Here is a 25,371-nt window from a genome sequence, read left to right as displayed (position 1 = left end):
TTGGTGTCCTCTGCTTTTTGTGGAATCATTGATACTTTAATCCAAAGAAGATCCTATTTTTTAGCTATAGTGTTATATGCTTGTCATATAATTTTGGGTAAGTAGTTGTTTCTAAGTATTACTCAATGCTAATAGGCCTTGCAACGCCCTGTACAGAGCTGTGATGTGATGGGTGCAAGTTTGTTTAACAAGAGTAACCACAGTAACAAGTGTGTGTTTCTGCAGATACAGGAATCACAGGCAGGTTAATGTTAACAGAGTGGTGCCACAGGGAACAGAAGAGGAGTGCTTAAATTAGGAGACAGGAGTGCTGCATTAGATGTTACAGGTGACAGAAATCAATATATGTGTTTAATTTGCTCTTTTTTTTTAAGTGCTGCAATGATAAAGGCTATTTTGTTATTTTAGAATTAAAAAAAAAAATTACCTGTGAAATGCAGTTGTATTTCTACCATGGAGTTATGGACATTGACATTTACTGTTTCATTCTTAATAGGATAGAATCAGTCTGTTCCACTACAGTAGTTCAAATCTGTACACCACATACAGTTCTGTAACTTAGAAGAAAAAAGTGGGTATCATGAAACCATTCCACAAAATTTTCCCTTTTTGATTAATACATAGATTATATATAGTTTTGAAAAGAGCTTTTAGGGGTGTGCCTTTTTGCCCCAGAGTCTGAGTTGAGTGACTTTAATGTTCTGTATTGCATGTTGTAGCGAGATTAGTACAAACCTGCTTTTTTTTATTATTTTTTTTTTAATTTTTTTTTTTTAATTGGGGCTGTCTACAGCTTAAAACACCTTTGTACTGGGCTGGTGAGATTAAAATTCTGGGAGAAACCAGGGCCACTTTTATTATTAATGCTTGAATGAGAATGAGTGGGGCAAAGATGGGGAGAAAACCTGTGTGTAGACTGGTGGAAGAAGACAGAAAGCCATGCCCTTTTTTCACTGAAGAACAAAATACCAAGAGTTCTATAACCTGGAAAAGATATGTAGATTTAGTGTTTTTAGCCACTAATTCTTTTGTCTACTGAGTGCCAGGTGGATGATATATTGATCACATTGGAGATGTCACTTTATAAAAGGAGAAACTTCCAGTTGGAAGTAAATGCCATTGTCAGTTAGAAAATGGGAGGATATAGGGATATAGCTATCCAAGGCATTTCCTTGAAGGTGTTGCCCTTCATTATCCAAGTAGGGGCACTACAGCAGTCCTGCTCGAGATAGCCTAATACTGTCTGTAAATGCCTTTTGCATCCTTTTCAAAGTCAGCTTGCTCTAAAGCCAGGCACTTATACTAGTAATTCTTCCTGTTTTCTTTCATGTCTAATACTGAATATGTAACTGAATTCCATTCAACACACAGAGCTGAAATATAAGAAATTCTGGGATCCAAATTCAGTGTTATGTATCTATAATGTCAAGTATTCGAAGGATTTAATTAAATCCTTATGCATAGTTGAATTCCTCCTGAATTTCATTTCAGTTGCAATCAAGCATCTGCAAATGGAGTTGGTGTAATCGCAGGTTTTGTAACATTTTATAAAGGATTTTTTTAGCAGTCTAAATCAGCTACAAGGTTTGAGAATACTTCTTCATTGCAGCTCTCCAAGTTCAGTAGAACAAGATGAGTTTTATTTAATGAGAAGTCAAGTTGATAGGATGTTTTAGGAGAGGAAATTGTATAGGAAAAAAAGTTGTTCAAGGAGTAAAAGTTCCTAAAGTTGTCATTCAGCAGTAATCAAACAAAAAGGTAAGATTTGATCTTTGAGGTTTTTGTGCTTTTCTGCAACTGCAAGGAATTGGACACATTTCCATTTCCTTGGGGAGCTGTGGGCTCCAAAGTGCTTGTATCTTTTAAACAAGCCACGCATCTCCAAAAAAGGCAAAAATGTCATAGGAATGACATTTTAACATAAGCTGTGTTTTTCTGCATTCAAGTTTCTTGTTGAATGGCACAAGTTCTTACCCGCACCCTCTTATGGTAGAAATAGAGAGTTTTGCATAACCACTTCTACATGCTAAGTTATCATATTGGTCTTGAATACAAAAAAAAATATGACTACATAAAAAATAGAATTCAAGAGATTGGATTGTGCACTTTGGTCAATAATGAAATTGAAAAGCTTTGCTTGCAGATATATCCAAATGATGTGGAACTGATGTGGTTCAAATGTGGTTAGCTTCCCTGAGGAGCCCTGAGCAATGATGATGCCTCACAGAGATGATGTGAAAGAGTGGCTGTACCATGGAAATACATTGAAAAAGCAATGAAATGAAAGGATCTGCAGTTTGAATTGTTACTTTCTCTACTTTATGCATCAAGGTTTTTACGTTGATTAATTCACTCCCCAGCTATGATTCATTTAATAGCATACCCAGCCGCTGCTTTCGTGTTTTGGAACACTGACTGCAGAGCTACTATTTTGGTCTCCAGAGCAGGCTTTCTGTTTTGTGAAGTGTGCACCATTTATATAAGTTTCACCTCTAGAAAGACAGGAACAGTGTTACTTTTCACTTCAGTAAACTGATGTGTTTAAAGAAGATCACAAGCATTCCTCTATAATCAAAGATGTTTTACTGAACCAAGTAGTTCTGGTTTTAATTACTAGGGAAATTGTGATCTATTTTACAGCACATCTTAGTTGAGGATAGAAGATGTGCAGTCCACAGCTATAGTTTCCCTTCAGAGTGTTCAACTTACACCATGTCTCTAAATTCAGCAGTTTTTAGCTGGGCTTTTATTAAAAAGAGAGATCCTGCCTTCCCTTTCATCCTCTGCCATGCATTTTGTCCTGTCCTTGGGAGCTGTTGCCAAGGGAGCACACAGTATGCTGGAGCAAGGAACTATGCTGATTTTATGGATTGCTTTTTACTTAGTTCCATTCAAATGAGTTTGCTGACAAACTCACCATGAAGCTTCACAAATGCTGGCACTAAGACAAGGGAAGCAGCAGTCTGACACTGCTTAGGGGATGGGGAAGGAGCTTGTTCCTTTAGGCAGCTGTGTGCTCCATTGAAGCACATGCTTTACTTTCTGGCATTAAAGAGTTGAAGTGGTTGCACTTGTGACTGTTATCACTTATGTCTGTCTGGGTTGGAAGTGTCTCTCACTTTATCTAGTGTCACTGCTCTGCTTTCCCTGGGAGGTCCATTATACCAGGGCTCTATGGCTGTGGAGAGTGAAGCAAGGCAGTTGAGAACTTCCTTTCCTGAAAGTAAAGATCTGTTGCTGTGTGAGGGGAAGAGGTATCTTGTGTGCACAGGCATTTTACCTCATCCCTGCAGCAACAGAAAGCCACTCACAGTCATGCTGAGGAGCTTTAAATGAGAGAAAAAAAGCAAGTGGGCCTCCAGGAGAGATAAGCTCTGCTATTAATGGTATTGCAGATACTATTTTTCATTTATTTCACTAGTTCAATCTTTGGTTGCTAATGCACATATTTATTGTATTAGACATTTTTCTTGCCTGTTGATTATTGCTCCTTGCCATCATCAGAAATCTTTTCTTCTAAAAGTATCCATCTCTTAAAGGAAACAATTTAATGCCTGTGTTCTAGGCATGCCAATTATCTTCCACAGCCCAAGATGCACATTTGAGTCTGGCCTCTCAGTTCATCTGCCAGTAAGGATTGTCATTGCTGCTGCTGCTCCTCCTTTGTTCAGAAGTAGTTTATCCCAACTCTGTGATTTTCTTAGTGAGATTTTAGTTTTGTGGTGACATAGCAGTAGCTTTTAGGAGTGACAACGACAGATCCAAACAAGATCCAGCAGAGCTGGAGCCTCTATATTTTTTAAAACCAATTTGTTTCTTAGCCAGTCCTAGCACTCAAACAGATTGCCTCCAACGTCCTGAGCATCTCTTTATGGGGAAGTGCAATCTGACTGACTTGTGGCCAGATGTGTCATGCTACGGAGCTGGTCTGGAGTGAAGAACTGCTGCTTTCTGTGGAAATGGGATGTTACAGTGTTCCTGCTGGTCTGTGATAGTACATACTTGCAAGTGAAATGCCAGGCAGAACTGCTTACTCCTTGCTTGCTGCTGATTTCCAGGGAGAAGCAAAAGAAACAGAAAGGCTTTTAAAGTCATTAAAGTCAATGCCTGCTTCTGTTCTCAGTGTATATCCAAATAAGAGGTCTCTGAGTTAGCATTTGGGAGGTTTTTAGAGCTAAATTACTTTTTTTTTTTTTTTTTAATGTGCAAAAGTTAATGTTTTATGCAAGTCTTTATCCCTGCATGACTAAATGTAGGGAAAACTGAATTCCAAGTTAAGAGAAGGTAGAAAAGAAGGAAACCCTTCTTCCCTACGTGAAGGGAAGAAGTTACGGTCTTTGTTCAGTCAAGGTATTTCTGTGGTATAAATATGTGACTGACTCTTTTTCAACCAGCAATTTAATGTTTGCAAATCCTCTAAAACTTTCAGAATATTTTCTGAATCTCTAATTAGTTTGATTTATATATTTATTCTTATGACATGAGCCTATCCAGGGATAAGATCATTCCTTTCTTTTTTTTGAGGGTGAGAAAGACTCATGATTGTGTTTTGGTAAATGGAATAATAGGACCTCAGTTTAACCATAAGAGCAATATAAAGCAGCCTAGATATGCTTGCACTAAGGTAGCATTTTTAATGCAGTATTCCTTGTAACTTTTGATAATTCTTTCAAGTAAGAAACGCTTAATCCCATATATGCAACAACATTTTTACAAAGTATGTAATTTATCACTGGTCTGTGTGAAATATATTGGACTCTTCAATGAAGCTATTGCTAGATGATGTTTCTATTATTGTAATTTTTCAAAGATATGAAGAGCTAGACACAACCAAAATTGAAAAGATGCATGATGAAATGTAAATATTCTGAACTTCCTTGGCAGCAAATCTTAGAATGTTTTCCCTCAGGATGCTTCTCTCCTATTTTTCCCTTTTATATTCTCTCCAACCTTAAGATATCATCAACTTTTCCAGTCTTGGGATTAGTGTGAGCATTGGATGTTTTTAAGGAGCTGGGGAAAGAAGACAGGTATTTAGAAGATTAAGTTCTGAATTTTGTCATTAGAATTGCAGAATTTCTGTAATAGGAACAAAAACCAATGAAATGAGAGTATAACAAAAGAGAATGTGAGAGACATCTTGATGATTAAGTCCAGGTACTTGAGAGACAATCACTGCCAATGATGAATCAGTTTATGGGTCCTTTATATCTTAATCAATTGGATCAAGCAAAGGGTCATTTACATGGCATCAGTTCAGAGTCACAAACCAGTCTCTGGAACATGGATTTCAAAATGCTGCTAAAAATGAGTCCTTCCTGCTTGTTCATACCTTCTGAAGAGATAAATTTAGACACACCTATGAAGAACTATTTAGTGATTTCTTTCTAATTTTAGTTTTAATTCTTTTATGTTTTAGAGACTGTGTGGGTGATGATATTAAAAAATTTAAATACATAGAATCTTTGGATGGATGGTAATTTAAGGTCAAATGAAGTGCACTAATGGATTATTTTACTTTCTTTGGCCATTTGTTTGATCATTATTTATATGACTAGTAAATGTTAGAACTATTAATAGAATTAGACTCTGAGATATTTGAGGAATTAATTGAATAGGCAGAGGATTAACAAAAGCATTTGGTGTAGGATGTATACAATTTTTCACACTGCAATGTTTCCATCAGCTGTATGCTCCCAGGAGTTATATTTGCATATTTCACTGCAAGCACATGAGCACAGGCTTTTCAGTGGAAATTTTGCATGATAACGCATAAGCTGTTGCTAATGGTTTCTATAAAGTACATGTACTGAAGACCAAATAAAATAAAAATAATTGAGTTATCCACTTGTTGCTATTTTCTAATTTTTAACATTAAAATAGTAAATTTTTCAGGTAAACCTGATTACAAGAACTAGGATCTGGAAACATGACAACGACCAGTGTGTTGTGACTTCTGGTTTTGTTTGTTTGTTTAAACTGTTTTGACTTTTCTTTCCCTGCCTAGAGATTTTGCAAACTCTCAAATGCTACCTGATATTTTTTTTTCATACTGGAGCTAATGTAAGCTTTGGAAAATTCAGGAAGTTTTTTCCCCAAATGCTTTTTGACATTTTAGTGTTTCTGCTTATGCAATATTGTCTAAATGTGAAACTGTTGTAATTGGTCTCTGGTAGAATATGGGTATATGTTAGGATTCCCAGATGTTATGCAACGATTTTATTTTGCATCTCCAGAATAGTCTGGCCAAAAGCAGAAGCACTGTGGCCTTAGGCAGAACATCTCTATCCCATTCTTGTTTTCTGCCTTGTGTTCCTCTGGCACTGAAGAGGATTTGGCCAAACACATGATTCAGAAAAGTTTATTTTACTAAAGACATTATTCTGATTAATACTATTGTGGTGGAAGAACATCAGGTTAAGAGTCCTGTGGGCCAGACTGCATAACTGTTTGGAAGTAGAAATCTTAAAGGATGAGCCTTAAAGTCTAAGCCATATAAATTGCTTTATTGCTGCAATAAAGTATGACAGAGGATAAAGTTCTCTAAAGCACAATATTTCAAATATGTCCCATGGAGTCCAGCATTGTGCACAAATTAATCGGAATTCATTTTCCCATGTTTATATGCTATTCAAATGATCTAGGAAGTTTCATAGTAGTTTAGAAGTGTCTGAATCCTGAGTTATCTGTTGACCTCTGTGCTATCATTTTCCATGTATTTTTTTTCTAGTTCAGCTGTAGACTGTAAATCAGCTATACTCTGATAGTTTGCCAGTTTCTCTGCAGATATATATACCTCAGAGGAGTCATTTACAAATTTAATTTGGAAAAAATTAACCTGGATGAAGCTCTGAGCAGCCTAACCTCATAGCTGACCTGGATTAGAGCAGGAACTGGGACTAGAGACTTCCTGAAGCCACCTTTCTTTTTAATTTTTTTTTCTCCTGCCTTACTCTTCCCTGGCTTTATTTTTGATCTAGTTTCCCCCAGGATGGGACTGCAGGAATTCAGGTTTAGGAAATTCTTTCTTTCCTTTTGGGTCATCCCACAGTCAAGAATATTGCAGAATACCAGAAATTGGAGTGGTCATGTACATGGAGTGGACCTGAGAACTGATTTCTTCTGTCAATGCCAATGGCAATATTTGTTTTACTGAGTAGTGCAGTTGTCTTTTTCTTTGGTCCTTCCTTGTGTCTTTTGACATGAATGATCTTAGTTTAGAATCAGAGTCGGAGTTCTATGCTGGCCTTTTCTACACTATCCTCTTTGCAGTTTGAATCTGTGTAACTTTTTTAGATAAAAGCAATGCATGTATTTTATGCTCATAAAGTAATCCTTAGGCTCCATAAGTAGATAGTGGCAACTCATCATTCATCTCCCATTCTCATCACTTCTAGGTGTAAATATTTTGGTCAGAGGCTGTACATACAGGTTGCAGATGCTTCCTTTGTGTCTCCAAAGGCCAGCATGTCAGAACTGATCTTCACTACTTCACAGTGAAAAAGAATTAAAATTTCCCCTTCAACACTGCATGGGCAAAGATCTGGCAGCACAGACGTATATAGTTTATCTTACTTGGATCAAGTCTTAATAAGGATGGGCAGTCTTGTAAGCACTTCTGTCAGCTTCTGTCAGGAAGTTTGTGGTCACACACTGGCACAGGTTACCCAGAGAAGTTATAGAAATAATACCCACAGATATTCAAATCCTGACTGGACGTGATCTTGCTCAAAGTACTGTAGGTGACCTTGCTTGAGCTGGATGATATTGATGAGTCCCATCCAGCCACCCTTGATCTTTCTGTGATTCTGTGAAAATTTCCTTCTAAGAAGAGTACCATAGTTCCTGTATTGGATTGTGTTTACACTGTCAGTAATCCTGTTATGAATGATCTCAATTTTTTTTTTCTTTCCTCTGTATACATCATCCCTAAGGCTTTTAATAATGGCATAATATCTGTTATTGACAAACATTCAGAATTCCTGCCAATTTCAAGGGGAGTGGTGGCAGAATATTGCCCTGGAGAGATCAATCAATATCATACTCAAGTCTCCTAACCCCTAATTTCCTTAAATGACTGATACTCTGCACTTGTAAACTGTAGTACCTGGTGATGTTTTTAAAGGGCCGATTTGATTTTATAAAACATCCGTGAGCAGTCAGGGACTACTTTGAAACTAATTGCATTGTGCAACTGGGAACTCTTGTTGTATGTATTATGAAATATGATTTGTTTAGATAAAATAGTCAAAAATTATAACTGAAAAAACAAGACATCTATTAAAATTTATTCCACTTGTATGGAGAAAGGGCAACACTTACCTGGAAATGTCTTTTAATTTTTGTAATACACTGTGGAGTCAGTTCATAAGCGAACTTTGACATCAATAACTGTGGGTATTATTTTTAACTTTCTATAGTGTAGTAATGCTGTAGTTGTTCTTCTCCCACTGGATAAAATGTTTATGGGAGTTAACTACCAGGTAGAAACTTGTTATGAAAAAACAAGGTGTAAAAGCATGTTACAAAATGTACAAAAACAGTGTGAAGTGATCCATAGGGTGAGGAGGAAGAAGTAATTAATGTAATTTATCACCTTATTTGGAAAATGAAAGACTCTCCCCTTCCTCTTCCCCATCAACATTCTCTCACCAGTGAAGATCTGGGACATTGAGGACTCACTATAATGTACCTGTAGACAGAAGTGACTGACCTTAGGACCCAAAGGGGCAGTGAAAAACTGAATGTAACATCGGAGAGAAATCGGTAGGTAGTAGGAAGCTTGTGCATCTCAGTTTTGACTCAGTAAAATTCTAACTACAACACTGATAATTCATTTTAACTGGACAAATAATTATTTGATTAGATAGTTAAGGCTCTAATGAAATGAATGTAAATTATAGTTTTGTACTTAAGTAGCATTCCCTCCCTGTTTTTCCTGGAAGATGTTGAGTACAATGTGAGTCAGCAGCAGGTACAGGCACACTCTGCTCTTTCCCAATCCAGTTCACAGCAGTGTCAGTGTTCTCACATGCTGCAGTTTGGGGCAGAATGGAGGGAAGAGTGGATCTGTCCATGAGATACACAGAACTGAGTGGACTGTAATAGTTCATACCATATTTTTTCTTCTTTATTTTTTCTTTGGTGATCTGTGTATGAACAAAATCTTCAGAGACAAAAGATGCTGGTTATGACTATGCATCTGCTATCTCAAAGAGATCAAGAGAGAATGTTTGGCTCTTTGTGATTGTAGTGTTTTTCTCTGGTAATTTCTCTAACATGCTAGCTGGCCTCCTACATCAACTCCTGAATGGTGACTGACAGCACTTTTTCTTCATGAAAAGACATTTTTAATGGGCTGCTCCATAAATAGCTGGAACTTGCAGTCCTATGTGAAAAATACAGGATATGAGTCATTAACAACAGCAGGAGACCTTAGATCCTGGGTAGCTTTACGTAGCTTCTGTGGCCATATCAAGGGCTGCATTTAATCTGAGCAGCACATGTTCATTCCAGATAGCTTTAGGAGGCAACCTGGCTCCCACTGGCTGCTTTTGTAGTATCTGCTCTCTAGTAAAACATACTCCAGGCTTAAAGAAACTCCAGTTTACTTTTGAGTCACTCAGTTTCTGGTACCTTAAGGGAAAATTGAGTAATTACTGGATTGTCCTTGGGACAAGAAAGGAAGAGGCTAATTCAGGAAGACAGACCTCTGTTCTTTCCAGAGTTTCTGATGTTCCCTGTTCTGCCAGAGAGGTCACTTTTCTGAGGATTTCAATGAGTCTTTAAAGATTTTAACTAGGTTAACACTTTGACTAGTCAAAGCGAAATTGTTATTCTGACAGATTCTGTAAATCTTTATTTCTAATATTTTTAAAGCATTCAGTTCAAAAAAAGTGTTAACTTTTTGTTCTTATATTCCATTTCCAGTAGTTACATATGGACTTGAAATTCTTGAATACAGTTTTGAATTGCTTTACACTTCCATCTTTCACAGATAAAAAAGCCAAAGTACAAACATTACATCTTATTTTAAGGTAGGGCTCAGTGGGAGAGGGAAAAAGCAATACCTTCCAGGTCTTTTGACTTCCAGGACTGTGCTTTAATAAAACACCATCTTCTGGAAAATTTAGCAGTAGTCTGCTAAGCAAACTCCAATTCAGGAGAACGTCTCACTTGAGGCCAAGGTTGAATAAATGGTTTTAATTCTTCACATCAGGCAGATGAATTCCCAAGTCTTTTAAGGCAAAAAGTTAAATGTTTGGATTGGTCAGAATATATGCGATGCTATTTAGTGTCACAGACCACCAAAAACTCTGAGTGCTTTTTTTTTTTTTTTTCTTTTTAATTACTGTGAAATCTCCTTCTGTAGCTGAATTTTCTTAATGGTGATGCTTTTATCAGGAATTACATATGGTATTCCAGCTAAAATTGTTAACTTTATGGTATATTAAGTCATACTGGAATAAATGTCAAACAGTTTTTTGTGCCTATGACAAGTAATAATGTGGGGATTTTGACTGGAATTATGGATATTTGTAACGTGCTTATAGTGGGGTGTCTGTACTGTGACTGGAAGGACATACCCATCTATGGAGTGACCACAGCTGAGGTTTAAATTCAGGTCTAGAGTGGCACCTAGCAAACCCTGATTTCCAAATACTTTTCATTGCCAAAGAAGCTACATTTTTTAACTGTCAGTGCAAGGCTGTGTCAAGTGGTTACTGTTTCATTAAAGCTACAGAATAACTCTCTGCCAAGGAGGCTGCTGCAGTCACTCAGGTAGAAATCTGGAATGTTTGGACCATGAGAATGAAGACAAAATCCTTACAGCTCTGACTTAAGCTATTAGTAAATAAGTAAAACAGGGCTGATGGGCCCTTGACTAACCTTGAACTGTCAGACTCTGACAAATGATGAGCTTTTTATTTTTAGATGTCAGCTTGAAGCTGATTTATTGTAGCTTTGCAGTCAAAGCAAACTGCTTAGGGCTTCAGGGACTGGATTGGGTGTTATGGACTTTCCAGAATGTACACAGGCAGTGAAGAGAAGCTTTCAGGAGGGAGGAGGTCAAATTAAGGTATTTGAAATTCCCTATAAATCCACATTCTCAAGTTGCTATTTCTGCTTTCTGAGATTTCTGGTTCTGAAACATGAAGTGCATAATCCCAAAATTTGGCAAGCAACAGAGAAGATGAGTAGCCGTTTCCTTCTCTCTGCCTTGATTTTCCAGTTTTATTGAAAGAGTTATAGATTTCTGTAAGGTTACAGATGTCTGTCTTTGCTTACCAGTCTTTAATGAGCTTTTTTGTTTTGGTAGCACATCATCTATTTATATTTAATAGCTAAGAAGTTATCTGCAACATGGCAGACATGACAAAATCTTTTTCATTTCCTGAATTTTTACTCTCTACCTCTTACAGGTATGTCAAAGTCAAGATGTGAGCCTTGTTTTGATAAAGCCAGTCAACATTCCTCCTTGCTTGGTAGCTAAATGGAGATGGAATTTGTATTCTAAACATCTTTCATTTGCAATACACCTTATAGCAGAAGGTGGAGGTATATTGCTTCTGCTTCCATCGCTCTATATGCTCCCTGTTTTGTGGCAGGAAGTGAAGCAGACTGGGAATTAGTGGCTCATGATGTTCACTAAGTGGCAGTCCCAAATTTCATATATGCTTGCCTCCCATCTGCTAAGTGGATGAGTCATTTATGACTCAACTTTCTCCACTCATCTTAAGAATAATTCCTAATGACTCACATAGAATGTTTGCAGAGGCTCTTGCTGTTGGAGAGCACTTTACCTCTTCTGCTCTTGTCTTGTCATTTCTCCTGTAGTGTGGACTGTGGTTTAACTTCCAGAGCCAAATCCTCTCACCTGGAACTCAGGATTGGTACAGTTGCTGCTTTAGTGAGTAATATCTGACTTAAGTATGACTTTTAGCTTTGTAGTATTGTTACTTAGTGAGGTGGCTAGTATGAATTAGTGTAGGTAAGGCCCAGTTCTGGAGCCCCTGGAGGTGTTTGTGGTGTACACAATGCTCCTGGAGGACAGGGTGGCACAGGGGCAGGACCTGCCCTCATGGTGGCTGTGCCCATCAATGCCCATGGATGAGCAGACTCTAATCTAGATCCTCAGCAGTGTGGGTGCAGGCTTGCCTTCAGCTGCAGGACATGCAGTAGGGAAAACCAGGGTCACAGGTTTGTTATTCTTTCTCTTGTGCACAATAGAGCCAACCCAGACTTTGTACTAGATCTGTTTTAATTCTAGGCTGATCTTTGTCTATTGCCTCTGTGTTTGAAGTGCAAGTGGAATATGAATCCTTGTCATCAATGACTACTCTAAGTCATGTCGCAGCAGCAATCTCCATGTATGCAGAGAGCTTCAGTAACTTGTAAGAGTTGCTAGTGATGTCTATAGGTGATCAGAAGAAGCTAAGAGGTGGGAGAGAATTTTTTCTTGGACTTACCTTATGTATATTTGCACATCATTGACATATCACAGCTAAAAATGTAAGCAAATGTATACTTCCCATCGAGAAAAATGCAAACATTACATCCATGAGATGCAAATAGTAACTGATGTCTTACAGTTTTCCCAACCATATGGCCAGTCCTATTGATGTGCCCCTTATGTAAGAGAGACCCTGTTCTGCACTCCAGTACTGTGTGACAGTTTGCTGGAAAGGGAGGTTGAGAATCATTAATTGAAAGAAATGTCTAGTGTTTGCCATATTTGAATTTTTAATTTTCAAATCATTCTGTTAATAAGTAATGTTTGTTCACTTAGAAATTAATCTTCATACTATAGCTCCTTTTACTTACCTTTCTATTTAATTAGAACTAAATAGCTGTGTCTCTTCAGCTCATTCTTTTGTCCCTAAAGCAATTTCTTACATGTCCTCACTAATTACTAAACTCACATCTCAATGGCATCCATTCCTGATGGCTCTGTGATTGTTACAGGGTTCATGAGAAGGAAGCACTTGCTTCACAATCTATATCTGAAATGAAATACCTCATAAAAATGTAATTTTACATTTGACTTTATTCTCTGTTAGCAGATATTTTCTAATTGGAGTTTAAAGATAATGTGAATATTGCCCCCAAATGTAAATGAATACTTGGCTTCAGTTTTTAGGAAGAATGTAGACACAAAAAAAGTGTGGTTAGCAGAAACAACTACATGAAATGAGGATTTCTACATCTGAAAGGAAAACTGAAACATTTTTTAATAGGTCACCCAAAAAGAATAAAATTATTTCCTCTCCAGATACCTGATAGCCATGGAAGGTGGATGGTTTTTTATGTAATTTGACGTTTAATATAACTGAACTTGAAGGAAGGGAGTGAAGCAGACTGCAGATGCCATTGTTATCAAAATAATAACAAAAAATCCTCTTAAACACATTTTTAAAGAACAGAATAATTAAGCAATATCACCTGGGGACAAACAGGTGGAAAAGTTTTGGAAAACAGAGACACAAATTGGCCAAGAGAAAGTAAAATTTGAAAGAGTGTAGTAAGATTATTAGATACTACTCCCAAACATCAACCTACAGCCTGGTCTCAGACTTTGCTCTTACTAACAGCCATAGCATAAAAGTAGGAATATACTGATTTCAGTTTATTCATGCTACAAAGTCAGGAGATGCAAAATAGTGAGGGTGATCATAAACATATTGCATAAAAGTAATTTTGTGACCTTGTGAAACTAATAGAAATAGGAAATTTAATACTGGGAAAGGTAAGGTTGTGCCTTTATGGGTCAGCATTCTATTAGAAACTGGAGGCCCATCAGCTGGGAGTGGTGAAGATCAAGACTTTTGGTTGGATACAAGGCACAAGAAGGTGTAAAATCCTGAAAAAAGCAAATGTGTTCCCAGGAGCCTATGGTCTGAAATCAATGCAGCAAAGGTGGGGACCCAAAAATGGGTTCTGTGCTTTCAAATAAGGAACTCATTGATCTTTAATCTCCAGCACACTGAAGCCTTGCCTGCCAGAGGAAAAAAAAGTATGCAGAGGATGAGTTTTCAGTTTCACATGCTAAACTTTGTATATGGATTGCAGGCTTCTATGACTGTCACTCAGTACCTTTGTATACTCGGTGAGTGCACAGGTGGTTTTTAGCATCCCTCATTGCAGATTTTATAGCTTGAATACTATAATATTCTCTAAAACTTGTTTTTCAAATAAGGACTTCGATTTTCCTACTACTAAGCAGATCTATGTTTCATTACAGACTTCAGTGGAATTGGGAAGGGACCCAAGAATATCCATATTGGTGTCTAGCATTTTGCAGATGCCTTTGGAAAATCTGGTCTACAGAACTGATCGAGAATAGCTGCTTCCCCTGTGACATGATCAGGAAAAAAGATCTCTGAACTATATCGTAGTGATTTTACTTAAATTGGAAGAAAAGGTAAGAGGAAACAGTTAATATCACACACTACCTATTATTCTATATTCTTAGCTTATATTTTCAATAGCACAAGCTGCCAAATAAAAATACCTATGCAAAATAAATGTTTGGAGAGTGTCCAGCAATAGACTATGCCAATAAATTCATTTTTGAACTCTAAATAAAATTCATAGATGTTTAGACTCAGTGTTGGTTTCATTTGAAAACATTTATTATGTGGATGTTTTTGTTTTGCTGAAATAAATGATGTAATAAAAAAAAGGGCCAAAAATAATAATTTTTACATTTCAGCAGATTGGTTATTTTGTTATCAATGAAACACGTATAGATTCATGACTCACATTGTAACTAGTGTAATTAATGCAATATGAAATAAAAAGTAATTACTGAAATATTAATATATTGAATACCTTTGCAATCTGTTAGGCCCCCTTGCTTTAAAACAAATCTCTCTTATCACTGATTTAATAACTATGTTACAATTATACTGACCTTCAGCTTTTTTGGTGGATTATGGAAAATTCCACAATGTTCCTCATGGTTTGTTGAAGTCTGAGTTCACAAATCAGTTGATATTTATGCTTTAGATAATTTTCTAGCTCGAAAGAATTTTTTGAGACTGCTTCAAAAGGTGAGGTTTTGTTTTGTGTTGATTGAAGGGAAAGGCAGCTGAAATTGCTCTCCTTCCACAAGAACTCAATGCCAGGAGATATTTTTCCAATGGATAGCCATTGTGAAATGAAGAGTAATGTCAGGCTGAGCTAGAGTTTGATGAATGCTATCCAGGATCTATAACCTGAAATATTTTTTACCTTAGATAACACTTACTGCATTCATGATTACTTTTTCTGTGTTGGCTGCTGTATTTCAAATGTTACAACAGAAAATCTCCAATAAATTGTCACCTTCCTAAAAGAAATCTCTTAATCAGGTGAGATGCTCCTGCTCTTCAGGTAGGGACGTTTGAGCTTTCCATGGATATTTTGATTAAAGTTAAAGCAAGTAATGTTGCAGGAGTACTATAAGTAATTAAGAGCATTGGAGAGCTCCTCAAGGTGCTGAGGACAGAAGGCCTCTAATGTGTGAGAGTTCCATGTAGTCTTGGAGATAATTCTGAAAACTCTTGTAACTGATCTTATTTTTACTTGAAGAGTTAAGCAAGTGCATCTGCCATTGTCTTCATTTTTTTGTGCTCACCCCTGTAGGGAGGGTAGTGCTGGATCTTTCAGGGAGTAAACCACTCAGTATTTTTAGGTGCATTAGATCCACAGAAACCTGTCCATATTTAATGAAGTATCAAAACTTTTTTCACTGTGGCACTTTTACATCATGTGTCTTACAGCATTCTAAAATCATTTGTGTGCCTGTGAACTATAAATGTAACCCCTCTCTTCATTTTGTCTCATTCAGTCTTTTGCACTTTGCATATTTAATTCTTTTTCCCAGTTGTCTTTGTGGCATTATGTGTTCTCCATTTTCTTTGACAATTAGCAGTAACCTGGATGTTTTTGTTAGGATTTCCTTTTGGATGTAGAGGAACACTTCTCCAAGGTATTAGCACTGCCTCTGGTCTCTTTCCAGACCTACAAGAATATACTCAGCTCACTATACAGAAGACAGCTGGAACAGAATATTTGGATAATAATTTGTAGTTCACTGATTAGTCCTTGCTTTAAAAGTTGTGTTTGAATGTATTGCTCCATTGCACTAAAAAGAAAGACTAAAGGTTTTTTCCCTCACTTAGCAAGCCCATGGCAGCAGCAGCAGCATGAGCTTGTCCACACTCCTCTGGAAGGGTATTGCACTCTTCTGCAGGAGCCATCCCCTGTGTGAGAGAAAGCACTTCTCTGTAGCCTTCTTAACTTTTGCAATAGCCAAAATGAAGGTCAGTTCTGATTATTTTCCTTTCTCAAACTATGTGAAGAATTTTAATAGGAAAGTTACTAAGATTTGTTTTATATATACCACTGCAAGTGAAATTAAAATTATTGCAGGGATAGGAACCGAGTGTTCTAAAGTAAAAATACTTCTCGAAATTTTCATTTTACAAAATTAAAAAAAAAATCTGTATTACATTTTTCCAACTAATTATATAAGTGTTAGTAAGAATTACATGCCCTGCATTTAAAAAACGACTGAACAAATTCGCTATTCTATTTTGGATTTTCCAAAAGAGAAAACTGAGCCACTTTTCTGTTTCATTCTTTTTTTTTTTCCCCCACTGCATTGTAATTTGTTAATTTTCTATCACAGCTTGGTTCCAGATCACTTTGCTGAAAGCTCTATTTTTGGTGTACCGGATTAGATGACTGTGGACAAGATGAACTGCACTAAACTCGAGCAACATCAGCAGCTGATGGCACTGTGTTGCCTAACACCTTCAGAAGTTTCTGCACTTGTGCTGAGTTGCCATAGCAATATCTGCCCACTGGTGGTGGACTTGCTTCAGAAGTTGCAATAAAAACTTCTGTCAGACTAACATAATGACAGATACATTTGCCACAGCTACACCAAGAAACTGGAAATTATTTTTGTCAGAAAAGTAAATGAAGCTTCATTGTGCTTCAGATCACAGGTATGTGTCTGTTTTGGGAAGGCCAACATTCTGCTGGTTTAGTCACTAAATATAACCACATAAGTACATGAGAGGGGCCAGAATATTTCAGTATTTGACACAACACGAGGATCAATTACTTGGCTAATGAGCACTCCCCAGGGAGAGAACCAGTTTTAATACTGTGTTTCTGCAACACCTCTCCTTTTGCCTCTTTTTGTTACAAAAGCATACTTTATTTCATTTCTTCCACTTGCTGCAAATATTTTTGATATCAACTCATTCTCATTCTTAAGCAGTTCAGATATTTGGAGATGATAAAGGAAAGAGAATGCTTGTGGATATGATTAAAAATTATCTTTTTCTTAGTTTTAAAATGTCTCTGAGTTCTGAATACTCATGAGTCCTTTACTTCTTCAGAGTCTTTCAGATACTTTACATGCTGAGTTGCAAGGCTGAGATTTTTCAGACCAGGTAGCAACTTTAACCCAGCAATAATTATTAGCCCATCTGTTTTGCTTCACTGGCCTATTGAGACAGGCAGAAAAAAAATCCAAATCACTGTTTAAACAAAAGATGCTGGAGCCTTTACTTTGGATGCATGTTTCCAGATTTGTTTGGTTTAACTCCATAGATAAAGAGCTCTGTTTCCCCTCTGGTATTTGGTTTATCTGTTTAGCTTTCCTGGATTAAAATTCAATTTTAGTCAAATACTTGGATGAAATGATGCTTTAATTTGGTCTCCCTGACAGAGATTTTTCTTCCCTGAAGCAGCAACTGATTGTTTTTCTCAGTATGCTCTGTAAGTATTAGCACTAAGTGCTAACTGACCCATGTTTCTGTCTTGAACCACAGTATTAAAATCTCCATTTAGAAAATATCATGTAGTCCACTTCCACTCTGCCTTAATTGCCCAAAATTAAATGTGATCAGAGTGGGACCCTGTTTAAACAGACACAGCTTGGAATATTAACTGCTTTCTGATGATGTTTGCTTAGCAGTTTGCAGGCTATCATTCTGATTAATAAAAAAATCTACTGTATCTATGGAAACTAAGTGTGGAAAATAGCTTTTACATCTGAGGAATGTTCAGGGAAAATTATTAGGTGGCCTTAAAAATGATAGCAGCTGTCTTCAGAGCAAAACTCAGGGCATTGCTGGTATAGAAAGGAATGTAGCAATGTGTGACATATAGGATCCTAAGATTTTAACTGCATTCCAGTCAAATATTATTTTAGCAAATTATATTTATGCAAATCATTGCATCTGTTTTGTTTTTTCTTGGTGCTTTTGTGACTTTCCATATCTTAATTGAGATGTCCCAAGAGATGATTTAAATAATATTCATTATTAATTCATTGCCTCTAGATTAACTCTGAAAGAAATTACAGTTTCAACATGAGGATAATAAACAGTATTTGCACCAAATTTTCCAATGCTTTTTTTCTTTTGGAGAGCCTTTACATGGAATTGTCTTCTAGCCTGGCTTCTTACTGTAGAATTAAGGAACCATGAATGTATTGTCTCTCTCTTTCCCATTTTATTTTTCCAGCAAAAGGTGTTGGCCAACAAATGACAATTGTAGGAGTTCTTATGGCATTAAAAAATCTATTTTTGAAGAGGTCTTTTTCTCTCAGCTTCTTGACTCCTAGAAGTTACTTGATGTGCTCAAAGTATTGGTAGGTCTTGTGCCTTTGTCACAGCAAACACAGGAAACCTCTGCACTCTTTTAATGGCAAATAAAAATGGGTGACTGAGTTTCTGAGTTTACTCACCTCTGATCCTGCAGAGGGACACAGAAGTCATAATCTTCCTTGGCTATCAGGCTTCCATTTGTGTTATGAATGTGTCTTGGAGAACATGAACTTGATCCCATTTGGGTGAAGGCAAAATAAGATTTGCCCCAGGAACACACACTGCTTTCCAGCCACTAAATGGTGGTTGATCCAAGGGATGAGGTCAGTGCTCCTCTGGAGTAAATCCCTCTGACACACATGGAGAGGAAACATACTGCCCTCAGCTCTGTAGACTTACTCCTATTGCAATCCATTGTGCAATTAACTGAGCTGGGAGTTGACTGGAATAAAAATCCATGTTTCCCAGGAGAATAACTCTGAACAGGGCACTTTTCCTGGAAAAAATGAAAGGTACTGAGGCAGCAAGTGGATAGTGAGAACATTTTTTAACAAGTTTCTGTGAATTATGAAAATGGCAGAATATTCAAATTTTCTAGTAATATATTAATATAACATTTGATATTTCATGTCCTTTATTTTATGCTGTTTCTAATGTGGAGTTAGGCCAAAGACCTTGCCTGGTGGTTTGATGAAACGAAATACTTAAATTGTAAGACAAAAACTCACCTAATTTTCTTACCTTCATCTGCATTAAGCAGGATACAGATATGAAATTCTGTGTCCACCACAGTTTCCAAAGGTTTTGGATAAAAGCAATACAATGGAGCTTTTTAGAATGTGCACTTCATGGCATAGCCGTCCCAGCCATATCTGGCAGTCTTGGGTGATATTAAATATCAAAAGGAGGAAAGGTTTATTTAGGCAGAGGTGAGAGGGAGCCCAAAGCACAGTAGATAAGTCTTGGTAATGAGAGCAGAAGGAAACAGTTTTTCAATGGTTTTGGAGTTTGTTTGTTTTTTTTTTTGCTTTTTTTTTTGGTTTTTTTTTTTTTTTTTTGGTTTTTTTTTTTTTCCAATAAAATACTGTTTTTCAGGGGCCAGTAAAAGCATTTGAGTATGATGCAAGCTGTAATGAGGTGCAAGAACAGTGCAATAGCAGAACCCCTTCTGGTGCTCCTGGTGAATTCTGCCTTTGCTGATGGCAGGAGAGGCTGCAGGAGCTCTGCTGCAACTGTTTCCCTTTTAGACTCAAACAACTTGATTTTCATGCTTGCTCTGCTTCAGGGGAAAAGAAACCTCTTGAAGTAAAATACCTCTTGTGAGAGTTAACCTTGGGAGCTTTTGCTTGGATCCATCTTGTAAACAGAATCTGAATGTTTACACAGAGTTTTGTGGTCCTTAATTTGACCTGGCCTAGACCCCCTTGTAATTGCAGTGGATCAGTTAGTGGGGAACAGAAAGTGGATGAAAAGCAGGAATAAAAAGAAAATGTGATGTAACACAGAAAACTAAAACAGGCATACAAAAATAAACATTTAAGGTATGTCTCAAGATATATTTGAGGTGCATAATATTTAAAGATATAATGTAATATAATTGCAACATTAGTTGTCAAAGTATAAATGCCTGAACTTTTGAATGTTTTGATATTTTTAGAGGCCCATGTAGGGCATAAAACTTGATATTTTAAAACTGTTGTAGTGATGGACTATGAATGTTTGTTTACTTGAAAAGAAACTGAGCTTAGTTAGGGATCAAAGTGTATTGCAATAGTTCTAGCTGTATGTTCACCTTTTCACTTAGGTCAAAAGGACTGTTTACACACATTAAAATATTTGGTCAGTTAAACATTATTTTAGAATTCATGGGCAGCTGAGTTTGGAAAACATTATTGCAGAGGCAGTATAAAGTGATAGAACATCATCTGCAAAAGCCTTTGTAAAGGACTACACAGTGTTTTAACTGACCATAAGGAGCAAAGTGCTCCTTAGCAGATGGTACAGCAGAGTTTTTCTTGAGAAAGATTTGTTTTGGTTTATTTCTATTCACATCCAGCTATGACAAGAGTTTGCAGGAGTGTTTCCAGATCCCCCATGTGAGTTATACCGTGCGTGCAGCTTGGAAAGTCCAATGTCTGCAAATGTGTCTGGATGTTCCAGACAATGTTGGATTGGGTTTGCTGTGGGATTCTCTTGGATGGACCCAGATTGAATTGCAATGAGTGAGACAGGAACTTGGAAAAACTTGGGACAATCCGAACACAGCATTTCTAGCACTGTAGATTTAAAAAAATCCAGAGAAACCAAGAAACAAACAATCCCCTCTGCATCCCCCCAAAAATTCCTCCCACCCAAGAAACTGAAAAACAGCAACAAAACCCACTCTAGATGTTATGCATACCAGATAGCTGCAAAAATGCCTTTTCTGGTTGTTTTGGCATCATGATTTCCCTCTCCCTCTTTAAGCAACTTGCCAAGGAAAGGATAAAAAAGTTAAATATTACACCAGCAAACCTATGATGGGACACATGCTTCATCTTCGCATACTGAAGGCATGGGGAGACTGAGTTAGGCAAGGCCTTACAGGCAGTGTATGACAAAAGAAAATCCTTCTCCAGATTCTCAGGTTGGTGTGCTAAGGGTGACACTTAATTCCACTGTGCCTATTACTAAATACATTTCTCTAACAAAATGGCATCACTGGTAACATATAAAAATTAAAAGATTAAGTATTTCAGAAGAATCTTAAAAAATCTCATGATAGGTTAATTGTATTTCTGTAACAATTTGCATTCAGAGACCAGAGTATTACTTAGGTTCTAGGAAAAGTTACGTTCTCAGTATATAAATAAAACCAACTGCAAATAAAATGGTACTTTTTTTCTTTTAAATCTAGCTATGACCAACTTACTTCGTATAATATAATATAACATTGTAATATCAATATAATCCTTTCAGAAAAAATGAATCACAGCAATTCCAAGTTTAGGTCTCTATATCAGGGAGTATAAAGGAAAATTTATAAAAAGGTAGTCAGAATATATTCTTAGGATATCACATATATTCAACAAATTATTTCAAAAACTCCTATTTGTATGAATTTGCATCTGAATTAGAACAGTTTATAAATTTACAGTTAGTGTGATACTGAATTTTCACCTACCAAAGCCATTCTTTAAGATACCTTTTCTAAAAAAATGAAAGGCAGTTTGCTCTTCTTAGCTCAACACAGTGTTTCTCCAAGTGTAAGGGCCCCTTGATTAGAACATTCAGTATATTTCTTTTTGTATCCATGTAATTCAGAACAAATTATATCATGTTACATGTAATGTCATTAATAAATCTGTGAAGCTAATAAATCCAGCTTGTGTTTTGGAAAGGAGAACACTGCACTTCTTTCATTAAGCATATTTTTGTCAATGGAAGATAGATACAGAAATATCAGGATGGTTAAAGGGATAAGAGTGGTTAAACTTGTAGTGTTATTTGCGTGGCTGATGTTCATGGAGACAAATGGTTACAAAATCAGTTTTCTTACAAAATCACTTGAACATTATAGAAAGTTATTAAGAATAAAGAGGGATATTCTTTCGTGTTTTGTCAAGTAGATACGTACAGGAATTATTTTAAATTTTTGTCACAGGCTTAACATTAACACTGTTGTCCTTACACCCAGTTTCTTTGTGCCAGTGAAGTATGCATGGCTTTAGTGGATATGTGAAAGAATAAAAAATCTAAAATTAATAAATTTTCTCATTGTAAACAGTACATTACAATAAAAAATGTACTTAAAAATAATGGGCTTGTGCAGAACATGCCTCTGTGTACAATTTAACAAAAACCAGAAAAATTATATTTTTGAGGATTACAAGTAGTTTTGGGATGATTGAGTGCAAGCAATTTGTAACAGGGGCTTGAGGTCTGTATTTACTGAAGTCAGGAGTTGGACTTGATCATCCTTTTGGGCCCCTTCCAGCTAAGGAACTCATAGGATTCCAAGGGGGCATGTTTCACCAATTTAAATGAGTAGGTGATCATGCAGAGAACAATGCACAATTAGACCTTGGAACATTAGTGCCCATTACATCCATGTCCTTTTAAATGCTACAGTTCTGTTTGTGTAATACAGGGAGTGCTCCACAGCTAGAATATACAAGTGACTTTAATATAGGACATATTTTATTATTTGTGCTACCTTGCTTAAGTCAAGTTTTGCTCTCTGCAGTTGTTTATGATTTCAGACTTGATTTCCTTTGTCAGATTGTCTTTCTTGGATAGTATTAAAATGCTGCCAAATTACTTTTGCTGCATTACTTTTGCATAGATACAAAAAAGTCTCTAATGGTTTGTTAGGATGAGAAGTTAATCTTAGCTTTGCTTTGCAGTTAGATTTTTATGGCAGGAGCAGGGTGTTAGTTCAAGTCACATTTCCATGTACTATGTACCAAGAAAATAGCACATGGGTAATTTCTTGCCCCTGACTGTCGTTTCTTACAGTATGCATCACTGAGTGGTCACTTGGCATCATTAGTTTGTTCCCTTTTAAATTGTCAAGTGAGTATTAAATACCTCCTTTCATTAAACCTTAATAGTGTTGTGTTAACTAGTCAGAAGTCACAACTTAAGGGTGCTGGTACTGTTGAATTCCTGTATATCCTTGGCTGGAACTGCTGGAAAGTCTTCTAGGATTTTGGTCTGCACGGTCACTGAACTTCCATGCTGTCTTTAAAATAAAAAAGAAGCCTTTTGGAATTTTATCCAGTGGAACTTAGTTCTTTTAAAGAAAACACTTTTATTTTAAGACAAAATGAAGAATGTGCCAGCACATTGATTATTAAATAGTCTGCTCTGCAATTAAGTGTGAGCAAATGTTATTCCCATCTGTGGTCTTCACTGAAGACCAAATAAGGGACAACTTATATCTAAGAACATTTTGAATATGATGCATTTGCTGTTGAAAAGGCTGAGTTTATGGAACTTCTGTATTGCACCATTAGTATTTGGAAAACATGGAAAGTGTATTGAATAATGTAAATGAGACTGCAGAGAAGGAAAGGCTGACAACTCTGGAGTAAAATAAGCTTGAATATCAGCGTCCCATTGCTATGCTAGAGTGCATTTCATTTAATAGTTTTAAATCCCAAAGATTGTCTTCAGGATAAAGGTACATTGAATATATTCTATGCTTTTCTGTAATTTTATTCCAAGGATTCTACTCCTCTATGTTCCTTCCAGCTTTTAAATTCTATGTGACAAAAATGTGCTCTATTTATTTATATATAGAAAAACAAAAAGGCAGAAGTATAGCGTCTAATTTTAATGGCTCTCAGAAACATAAAGCATCTTCAGTGATACCTAAAATCGGTGAGATTTTATTAGTAATTCCCACAATCAAAGGTTTAGCTAAGGAGCCAGATTGCTGTGACTTGCACTAACATAAAATATTTGGTTTTTATATAGGAATTTTAAGAAGCACAATGTATATGTTGCATTTTCCATATAACAGAATTTTAAGAAATATTTTTTGTTCTTTGTCAACTGAAGAAGTGCCCAAGTTAGCTTCAGCTTCACTCTGCCTTACCTTGAACTGGTCTACATCTATGCTTTTCATTATTTGGTAATTCATGCATATTTTCAACATGTTTTATCAGCTGATGAAAAATCAAAAATATATTTTCTCAAATTTATTCTCCTGTTTACACTTTCTGTTCAGAAAATGGATTCTTAGTTAGAGACCAAATAACTGGTTTTTATATAATTAAATCCTAAATGGACTTATGTAAGAAGGACAAAAATCAAACAAGTAGGAGGGTAAAATGCAAAGATCTAATTTCTTTGAGGTTTCAGTTTGTAAGTTCGTTATTATTCTTGATGTTGTTGCTTTTAGAAAATGCCCAGTTTGATTAGAAACTTATTATTTAGTGAGTACAAATTCTTAATTGGAAAGTTCTTTTTAGACTTAAACTCCAGGGGTGTTTTTGGATTTTGAAAACAGGTTTTTTTTTCTTTTCGAAGACAGTTTTTTGGGTAAAATAATATCTGTGTTAGTGTGATCAGAGTGATGAATGTTTTGGTTTTGTCTCCTGTTGTTTGTTTTCTTTGTCATTGTCAGTTTATTTTTGCTTTGTTTCTTTTCAATTGGAGCTTCCCAGCATGTCTGTAAATTTATTGCAACATCCTTTGGGATGCCGTTGGTTTATGGTGATTTTTGGATTATATCTACTTTTACTTATGCTGAATCTGCAGCATGAATTTTGAACATGAACCTTACATGGTTTTTTTTTTTTCCCTTTCAGTTTTAGTGCATTACAACAGATCTTTTTAAGCTGCTGTCTTCATCCAAGTGGCAGAAATCTTTACACAAAATGAAACAAAAAGCTGCTTTGGAAAGTACATAGAGATTGCAAGAAACTTGAGATACTACATACTTTAATATTTTTTAGCAAAAACATTCAATTTAATCCACCAGATACTTGCTATTAACAGCATGCGGAGAATAGGGAAAATCAGAAATTCTGGACTAAATAGATTCCACAGAACAAAATACTTGTTTTTCATAAAAGGCACATTTGTTTGAAACTTAGAGCAGCGCCAAGCGTAATTTTATTGGTATAGCTCCTGGTGCCTTCCCTGGTGCTAGGTTATTTTATAGGGCACAGAGTGAAAGTTGGTCTTAATTTCTTATCTTCTGCATAATTTTGTGCCAGAAACACAACCCTTTTATCCCATGTTGTTATCTATTACTTTTTCCTGGGCTTGA

General features: G+C 36.4%; 1 protein-coding gene across 1 annotated transcript in view; it reads right to left on the bottom strand.

Annotated features, from left to right (window-relative positions):
• The window catches only part of DNAJC10 (DnaJ heat shock protein family (Hsp40) member C10), a 58,261-nt gene extending 39,361 nt beyond the window's left edge, over positions 1-18,900 (bottom strand). Inside the window, exon 1 of the mRNA XM_021531319.4 lies at positions 18,752-18,900. The gene's annotated coding sequence lies outside the window, so the exon portion shown is untranslated. The remainder of the gene's footprint in view (positions 1-18,751) is intronic.
• Between the last annotated feature and the right edge of the window lie 6,471 nt (positions 18,901-25,371).

Source organism: Lonchura striata, chromosome 7 (assembly GCF_050655825.1).
Source record: "Lonchura striata isolate lonStrDom1 chromosome 7, ASM5065582v1, whole genome shotgun sequence".
Classification (NCBI taxonomy): Eukaryota; Metazoa; Chordata; class Aves; order Passeriformes; family Estrildidae; genus Lonchura; species Lonchura striata.
Note: the sequence above shows the minus strand (reverse complement) of the source record. Positions and strands in the feature narration are given on the sequence as shown.